The 10,052-nt window shown below is 43.3% G+C and overlaps 1 protein-coding gene and 1 non-coding gene across 3 annotated transcripts in view; one reads left to right on the forward strand and one right to left on the reverse strand.

Moving 5' to 3' along the window:
• ZDHHC20 (zinc finger DHHC-type containing 20) overlaps window positions 1–10,052 on the reverse strand; it is a 51,072-nt gene that overhangs the window by 32,568 nt on the left and 8,452 nt on the right. For both annotated transcript variants that reach the window (XR_002780339.1, XM_011360222.2), the window contains exon 3: window positions 1,302–1,328. The gene's annotated coding sequence lies outside the window, so the exon portion shown is untranslated. The remainder of the gene's footprint in view (window positions 1–1,301; window positions 1,329–10,052) is intronic.
• TRNAV-GAC lies at window positions 8,201–8,275 on the forward strand. Its single transcript has one exon. It is a non-coding gene; the product is annotated as a tRNA-Val (tRNA).

Here is a 10,052-nt window from a genome sequence, read left to right on the forward strand (position 1 = left end):
AAACAATATACTCTAAAAATACTTTTTAAAGCATTTAATATATTTTTAGAATATTTCTGCTTTCCGTAAGAACAAAAACAATGGCTTTTACTTTAAAAAATTCTTAATCCTCCGTTAAAAAAATAGATAAATCAGCATAACACCTGGAAAATAGTAAGTACTTAACAGATGGCTAATTATCAAATTATAATGCAAAGAATAATAGAAAACGTTGCTTTTAAACTAATTCGAATTCATGTGGTTGCTACTAAGCAAATTTCTGGTTACATACATGTATGCTAAAGAAATATATAAAGTAAAGTTAACGAGGCAAACTAAATCGAAGCGGAAGGAAAAACTGAACCTATGTCAAAAAGTCTGAATCGAAAATCCCCTGTGACTGAATTAAAAGACACACCAGAGAGGAAACAGAAACTTCATCAAAAGACTCTTTGAACGACACGGGGAAACAGCCCCAAGAAATAATAACACAAATTACAACTCCTGTTAGAAGCACTCCAGAAATTCTCTGCTTTCTGTGTGTGTGCTTTCAACACAGGGGAGACAGTTTCGATTTAAAGGGAGAAAAAGAAGCCTTGCAGATTGAGTCTGTGTTTATTCTGTTACTGAGAAATGAGATTCAGAGACAGCTCGAGATTTACTTGCTTCATGCCTAATTATTTCCAATACTAAGAATAAATACTAATTTCTAACTGTTCAACTGTTCTAGACATCCTCTGGATTTTTGTATCTCTGATCATATTTTATTTTTTAAATTTGATGTCAATGGATTTATAATTTTATTTTCTTTCCATGAAATTTTAAGCACTGATATTTCCCTCTAGGCACTGTCTCTTTGACCAGTCATTATAAAAACTTTAATTCCCTTTCAAAATGAACTAGTAAAACAATTTACAGTCTGGTTATTTAATTAAACGCCTGTGAGTAGCAAAGTACTGTTTGTAACAAACACATAAATAAGAGAAAACAAAATCCTCAATCAGCTAGAATTGATATTAAAAACTTTAAACTACTACTATAAAGAGTTCTCGGCACACAAGGCAGAAATTCATATATCAGTATATCAAACAAGTGTGGGTACTATGTGCCTTACAAAAGTTAGTTCTATTAATATAAATAATGCAAATGAGAATATATTGAAAGTATAGCAAGAAACCCAATATAATGTCTCATTTTAATTACTTAAACTTTAAAAACATGTTTTTCTTTCTAAAAACAAGAACACATATAGTCATCACTAATAAAAAACTGCACTTGACACCGTAAGCAGTGTACTTAAATTGAGACTAAAAGGGCCTTACCTTTTTCTCCATTTCCAGAAAGAGTAACTAGAACAGAAGAAAAAACAGTAAATAAACACACTTTTGAACATTTTGTGCATAAATTTTACTACAGGTTGACTGTTCATCTACCATCATTTTCATAAAAATGAAATTTAGTATAAAATGTAAACACTCATGCAAATTCAGAATTGCACACTCGAAAAACCCTGAAAACACTAAAATGCTAAAATTCAAATTCTTTATTATTAACGCTGTGATCCCATTTAAAACCCTTTCTGGCCTTGTTAATAAGAGTCGTGATGTCGCTCCAGCTCTTCCTCAGTCCCACCTGCAGAACGTGCGGCACTCAAGCTTAGTGATTAGCCTGTACGTTCCTTTATAGAGTTGTTTCTTAATTTCTTTGGCACCATATCTGTATCTCTTTGCTTTTACAATGAAAACCTTAGTTCCTAATTAATTTACTTATTCGGTTTATCCTAAAATACATGTCAAAGAGTTTAAAAACTGTGTTCTAGCTTAGGACTTCTTTGAAGCTTTGTTTTGGCTTTAAGTTACATCCCACTAAGCAGTACCGTGTTCAAAAGTCACCTGAAATAATTCTTTCCTCTGTGTGGACAACCTTTATATAAAATCTAAGTTAACTTGTTTCAATTATTTAATTGATTTCGAATTCTACAGTTTGCTTTATTCCTCCCGTTTAAATTTTATTTTTTCAATATGTAAAAAATATCAATGTTTTAAAAGTCAAAACTATATAGAAAAGTACTTAGAAAGGCCTGGCTTTCATTTCTCCCTCCCCCATCCCAGGTAATCATTTTTATTAATGTCTATTTTAACCTAATGTTCCTTTCATCAAAACGAGCAGGTATGTATGCATTTCCAATTTCTCCTTTATATACCGTTCCATGCCTTGCTTTTCTCGTCACTACACACGAGTACACAGACACTGTCACTGCTTGTTTTTCTTCACACTGCACAGTATTCCATTGTGTGAGTGTTCCAGTGCCACAATCGGGCCTCTATTGACAGACATCTGGGCTGTCTCCCACCTTCTGCTGTCACAAACGATGTGGGGATGAATAAGCTTATGCATGTGTTGTTTATCCATGGAAGTTTATTTTCAGCATAGATTCCTAAAAGGGGGATGACTGGACCAAAAGTCCATCTGTCTGCTCATCCTCAAACTCCCATTGTAGGGTGGCACAATTTAGACTCCCACCAGCAATGCGTGACAGTTTCCCCTCAGCCGACCCAATAGTGTTCCCAAACTTTTGGGACCGCAGGGTGCTTTTCCTTCGCACTGATCTTAGAGGTGAGGGCAAGCACCTTTTCCTACCTTTATGAGCCATTTTCATTTTCCTTCCTCTGAACTATCAATTTATGTCACTTCTCATTTATTTCTATAAGGCTTTCCCCGTTTTCTGGTTATAAGGTCACCCACCTGTGTTTTCTTCTAATACTTGAATGTTTTATTTTTGAACATTCAGCTTTGGTCTATTTTGATACAGCAGATTCCAGGGGCCGGAAAAGTATCAGACGAGCCGGAAAAATCTCGTAGTGTCAGAAAGCAAGGAAGAAACAAAGGATGGAGACGCGTCCCAGGACACAAAACCAGACCCAGCTTGTTCCCCTGTGCCCTGTGCGGCTCCACTGCCCAGGCGGAGAGCCTGGAGCGTGGCCTGGAGATGGGGTCGTGGATAGGAAGGAACCACGCCTACCCAAGTAGGTCCTTCTATCGTACTACTTCCCTCCCAAGGACCATCACGTGCAACACAGGGATCAGGGGTCAAGACGGCGTCGAGGGTAGTGGCTGTGCAAGCCTCTTGCGACCACAACAGTCCCTGGAGTCTGGTAAGCACTGGCCATCCCGACAGGTGGCTCCAGTAGCAGAGGCGCCAGGGAACGGAGCTGTGGCCACGAGAGTGCGTCCCCGCCTCCCTGCTCTGCAGCGGGACGGTGGCCACACGGCCCAGCCCTGGCCCAGCAGACACCACCCTGGGGCGCTGCGCAGGACCTGCTTTAGGTTCCGGGCACGCGGCAGTGAACACACTACTCAGAAAACCACAAACTGCCCTGTCATCGTGGTGAACGGCAGGGCCAGGAGGAAGAGGGGGAGGAAGGACTCATTTAACAGGGGGGACGTAGCTTCGGGATGGGTGGAAGCTGACAGAGCTGCTGCGGAGGGCGGCGAGAGGTGCTCGGCGCTCGTTGGGACGGGGCTGTTGGGACGGGGCTGTTGGGAAGGGAAAAGCAGGGGCCTCGCCCACCCCTCACACTGTCACACTGCGGCGCAGGCGGCCCCCCGCAGGCGCTGGCGTGGCCTTCCACACCAGGGATCCACGTTCGTCTCTGTGTGGGGCCGGCGTTCACACGAGTGGGTGGGACGAAGCCGTGGGAGCAGTGAAAGGACACAGGACAGAAATGTTTTAAAGAGAATCTAAAGACTATCAGCAAGACTTACGCGCCTTTATTATAGAAACCTGTTCTCCATGAAAGCATAGTCACCCTCCTGGGGACCCAGTGTTCAGTGACTCGTGTCAGCCACACTGCATCTGTGCAGCTTGTGTGTGGCGGGAGTGGCCATGGGCCAGCCTCGTCAGGTCCTGTGGGTGATGTGGAGGGCGCCCTCCCTGGACGACACACGCCGGACACTCTGCCACCACCGGCGGTCAGAGCTAAACGGGCACAGGCTTGTGCAACGTGGTCTGCAAATACAGCCACTTAGGAACATACTTGTTACTACGAACTGTGTGGGGACGCGCTCCTCAGTCACTAAAGATGGTGAGGGGGGGACAACATGACTCTAAGCATTAAAAACACGACAAAGCAAACCTCCCACCAGAAAAGGGAAGGCGACAGAAGGCGAGCTCACGGCTAGCGAAGTCCCCCCCAGCCCCCACTGGCACCCGAAGGCGGGCCCCCCTAAGCTCTCCGGTTCTAGGATGGCATCGCCCCATTTTCTAGCGCGAGAACAAGTTCAGCGACTAAATCCCCCGAGACCCCGCCGCAGCATTACGGCACAGCCAGGACCAGCGCGGCGGGCACAGACCAATCGAGGGGGTGGGAAGGAAGTGACGGGGGAGGGGCGATGGCAGGAGGAGACGACGGAGGGGGCCTCGGGCTTCCTTGACGTGGCGGGAAGCAGCCGAGGTTTGGGGAAGATGTGACGACAGGGTCCTGACGTCACAGGGGTCCCTCACTGCTTCGTGTAGCCCACACAGGATACGAGAGAGGACAGGGTGGGGTGCGGAGGGAGGGCCCGGACACAAGGTGCCGATGATGCGGCGACGATGCGCCGGGACGCACCACCAGACTGAGCGACTTTCAACGCCGCCACTATTCCGTCGCACGGCGGCGATCAGCGCTTCGGGCTGGGACCCGCTGGCGCCGAAGGCGGCCTCGTGCCCGCGTCGGGGGCCTGGGCACCGCGCTCATCCCGGCTGGGCGTCTCTCCCCACACGGTCCCTCCCGGGGTGACCGGGACGTTCTGGAGAGCCTGGGGAAGGTGCACCCGGGTGCGGCTGCAGACCACACACATCACTTCCCGGCCAAGGCCAGGCCAAGGCCGGCCGCACTGACCCGGGCGCGGCGGCAACGGACGGGCCTCCTCACGAGGCGTGCGGGGTGCAGGTTACCGCACGTGTCCCCGCCCCGCACGCCCGGAGCTTCCCGCAGCGGGGAGGACCAACAGCCCGGCCACTTCTGGTGAAAAGACAGGACTCGCCGGTTAACCGGATGTGGAAGACAAAACTGTCACTCGGTAGGAGGAGCGGGTTCAGGAGAGCATAAGAAACTCTCGATTCGCTCTGGACCTAGGAAGCCCGAGGTGCCCATGAGATGCCCAAGCAGGAGCGCCAAGCGCACAGCTCCCGGGCCAGCCCTGGCGAGCCGCTCTCCCCGGCCGCAGGGGCCAGGGCCAGAGGGGAGGCCAGGCCAGGGCTCTGTGCGATTCCAGCGCCTTTTCCCTCCATATGTCCTGTCTCACGAGACAGCGGTGACGGTCCAAAGAAGAAATTTTATATGGAATTTATACCAAAGAAAACATAAAGGCCTTTTTGTTCGTCTGGGTTTGGGTTTATGGACATATAGAAGTCCTCTCCCACCAATTTACTTTCTGGTGTCAACATCTGGTGCCAGGACCGATGAACTTCCCAGCAGTTTAAGAAAAAAATCCGTTCTTAAAAAAAAATAAAGGCAGGGCACTATAGCTTTCAAAAGGCAAGTTATATAGAAAATTATTATACTCCAGCTGTGAAAACAGATAGGAAGTAACAAAATTAGTAAAAAGATTTTTAAAAATTTTCCAATTCATGTTTTAACTTTTTCTATAATTATGTCAACCATTGAGAATTACATAAGCCAGATTTTTAAAAACACTATCAGCACAATTTCGAAGACTCACTGTTTCATAATCCAAAACAAAGACTGCAGAAACAATACACAATTATCATGTCTTTAGCCCCAAAGACTGTGGCGACATGTTTGGTGATTATAATTTAGTTAGTGCTGCTATTGTGGATGCTCATTCTAACATTTTCAAACATGATTCAAGTGAGTTTATAAGGGCATGATTCTATTCAGCTCAACACATCTTAATTGAAAGCCTACCAGTAATGAGACTCTAGAGTAGTGGTCCCCAACCTTTGTGGCACCAGGGACGGGTGCTCCTGTGAGAATCTAACGCCTTAGGATCTGAGGTGGAGCTGAGGCAGTGATGCTGGCGGTGATGCTGGCGCTGGGGAGCGGCTGCAAACACGGATGGAGCTTCGCTAGCCCGCCCGCTGCTTACCTCTTGCCAGGTAGCTTGGTTTCTAACAGGCCACGGACCGGTACCAGTCTGTGGCCCAGAGTTTGGGGACCCCTATCCACTAGTCTAGTGGATACAAAAATGAATAGGACCTGACCATACCATACATCTCATAAGCAGGATTTTTCAAATATTTAAATATGATATAATAAAGTACATATTTGTTTATATTCTAATTCAATGTATGAATGATTTCTGGAGGCTTATGAAAAACATATTCTTAAATAAAACTGCAAATATATTTTTAAAACAGAAAAACACAAATTAGAATGTGAAGTAGAAGAAAAGGGAGAAATATCGATACATACTATAACACGAATAAACCTCAAAAACATGTGAGAGACAGCAGACGCAAAGACCACTTAACTCTGTTTACGTGAGATGTCCAGAAAAGGCAAACGTAGAATGAATGCAGATTGATGGTTGCCTGGGGAATGCAAACAGGAATTAACCATATGCAAGGGATCTGACTGCGGTGACAAATATTCTAAATGGGGTGGCCGTGATGACTGCACAGCTTGGTGAGTTTACTATAAATCATTGCACTGTACATCTCAAATGAGTGAATTTTATGGTATGTAAATTATACCTTGATAAAGTTGTTTAAAAAAACAAAGGCAAAATAAAAACTTTTACAGAATACAAAAGCTGCAATCATCTATCGCCAACTGACCTACACTACAATAAATGTCAGGCAAAAGAAAATAATAGCAGATGTACATACTGATCTAGAAAAAAGAATGGAGAGCACTAGAAATGGTAACTACATGGGTAAATACATAAGATTTGTTTTATTATTAAAATCTTTTTTGAAAATAAACTGTTTAAACAAAATTGCAGCAATATAGTGTGTTTTATGACATAAAATGCATGACAACATAAAAGCTGGGAGGGAAGAGACAGAAGCTTCTTTAAGGTACTATATGTGCAGTGGCATATTACCTGGAGGCTGATTATAAGTTAAAGGTGTATGCTGTAAACCCTAAAGCAGTCACTAAAATAACAGAGTTACCCCTAATAAGCCAACAAAGAGAAAACGATCATAAAAATAATTCAAAGAAAACCAACACAATAATTCGTAAAGATCTATGCACTTCAATATTCATGGCAGCACAATTTACAATAGCCAAGATATGGAAGCAACCTAAATGCCCATCAAGAGATGACTGGATAAAGAGGTTATGGTTCATATATACAATGGAATATTACTCAGCCATTAAAAAAATGAAATCCTACCATTTGCAACGACATGGATGGACCTCGAGATTATTATGCTGAGTGAAATAAGTCAGAGAAAGATAAATACCATATGATTTCACTTGTATGCGGAATCTAAGGAAGAAAAAGAACAAACTAATCAAAAACAGACTCACAAATATAGTGGACAATATGGTGACAGACAGAGGGGAGGGTGGTTGGGGGCCTGGGAGAATGGGGTGAAGGGTTAAAGAAGCACTAATTAGTAGCTGATAGTTGGTCACAGCACTGGGGAGCACGGCAGAGGGCATGCAGTCAGCATTAATATGATGGCAGGTGGAGGGCCGGGGGAGGGTGAGAGTAATTGGGGGGATCGTCTTACGAACTATATAGAAGTCTAACCAATGTACTATATGCCTGAAACTAATTTAAATAAATAAATTTAAAAATAAATAAATTACAAAAGACTATATTAAAAAAATAATTCAAAATTTTTAAATCATTAAAAATTTGATTAATTCAAAAGAGGGCAGAAGGAGGAGGAAAAGAGAACAAAGAACAGATAGGACGGATTAAAAAATAGCAAATGATGAGATGTATATTTAACCATATCAATAATCACATTAAATGTAAATGGTCAAAACACCCCAATTAAGAGGCAGCGACTGTGCAGCCCGGTGCCGAAGGTTAATAATACTGAGCTGTATATCTGAAAGTTGCTGAGAGCACATCTTAAAACCTCTCATCGCCAGGAAAAAAAACCTGTAACTATGTGTGGTGATGAATGTTAATTAGAGTTACTCTGGTGATGAATTCTCAATATATACACATACTGAATCATTATGTTATATACCTGAAACGAATACAATGCTGTATGTCAATTATTACACTTCAATTTAAATAAAGGTGGGATGGCTCCATAGTGTAGTGGTTAGCACGTCTGCTTGACACGCAGAAGGTCCCTGGGTTCGCGCCCCAGGTGGAGCCACGGATCAGGCTCCGGGTGCACCAGGCCCTGGGTGTGTGCCGTGAGCGCGTGGGAGGAGATGCCCCGCCTTCAGAGATCCAGTTCTTAAGGCGAGACAGCAACATCCGTAGGTCAGGGGCGGAAGAGGGAGTGGGGAAAGGCAGATTTTCAGATTGCATTAAAAAAACAAGACCTAACTATATGCTGCTTACAAGAAATGCATTTTAAATATAAACAAATAAACAGGTTCAAGTAAAAGGAGAAAGACATACCATGCTAACACTAACTAAAAGAAAGATGAGCAGACATGATCCTGTTTGCCAAAATAGATTTCAAAGCAAACGGTATCACCGGGGATAAGAAAGTCATTTCATAATGATAAAGGATCAATTCCTCAAAAGTACATGACAATCCTAAACATTCCATGTACCTAATTACAAAGCTATAAAACATGAAGCAAAAACATAGAACTACAAGGACAAGTAGACAAATCCACAATTATAGTCACACTTCCCTTAATAATTAATTGAAAGAATAGAAAATCAGCAAGAACAGAGAAGACTTGAACAACACTATCAACCAACTTGCCCTAACTGGCATTCGCGGAGCATTATGACATAATAGAATGACCAAAACACAGCAAAGGATACTGCTGGATGCAGAATATATTTTTCTCCAATGCGCATGGAACACTTCTAAGACAGACCACATTCTGGTCCATAAAACAGCCTAAATACATTTCAAAGCAGCGGTTCCCAACCTTTTTGGCACCAGGGAAAGGTGCTCCCATGAGAATCTAATGCCTGATGGTCTGAGGCGGAGCTGAGGCGGTGATGCTGGCGCTGGGGAGCGGCTGCAGATACAGAAGAAGCTTCGCTCGCTTGCTCCTCCCTGCTCACCTCCTGCTGTGCAGCCTGGTTCCTAACAGGCCATGGACCAGTACTGGTCCGTGGCCCGGGGTTTGGGGACCCCTGTTTTAAAGGACTCAAGTCACACAAAGTATGTTCTCTGACCATATGGAATTAAATTTTAAGATCAGGAACAAAAAGATACCTGGAAAATCCCCGAATAACTCCAAAGTAAACAGTAAACTTCTAAAATAACCCATGGGTCAAAGACGAAATCAAAAGTGAAACAGGAAAATAATTTGAATTGAATGAAAATATAATATATTACAATTGATAAGATGCAAATAAAGCAGTATTTAGGGATAAATTTATAGGACTGAACACCTAAGAAAGGACTCGAATCAATTATATCCATATTAATTAACTAGAAAAAGAGCAAATTAAATCCAAAATAAAAGAAGAAAATAATAAATATTAGATAAGAAATAGATGAAATCGAAAATAGAAAAATCAATGAAATCTAAAGCTGATCCTTTTGAAGTCAATAAAACACTGAAATCAATTGTGTCGAGACAGGGCGCTCAAAGTTGACGGTTAAGCTATTTATTCTGTCTCACTGCACATTTGAAAGAATTATGAAGGAGACATATATTACACATAGAGACCCATATTTCTCTCTGAAAAATATAAAAGGCTTAACAATCCCTACACAAACCACATAGTTCTACCAAGCAACAGTTTCCTCAGGAGTGAAATAGAGACTGAACTAGATCACCTTAGACTCTCCAAGGTCCTCCACATGCCAAACGAGAGTGGCAACTACTGCTGCTGGGTACAAAGGAGCTGAACGGGAGGTTCTGGGACAGCCCCGGGGACCTGAACAACCGTCTTGAATAAAGTGAAAAAACTGGTGAACCCACCGATAACTAAATTCATATGTGTGACTACCA

This window comes from Pteropus vampyrus, unplaced genomic scaffold (assembly GCF_000151845.1).
Source record: "Pteropus vampyrus isolate Shadow unplaced genomic scaffold, Pvam_2.0 Scaffold52, whole genome shotgun sequence".
In the NCBI taxonomy this organism is placed as follows: domain Eukaryota; kingdom Metazoa; phylum Chordata; class Mammalia; order Chiroptera; family Pteropodidae; genus Pteropus; species Pteropus vampyrus.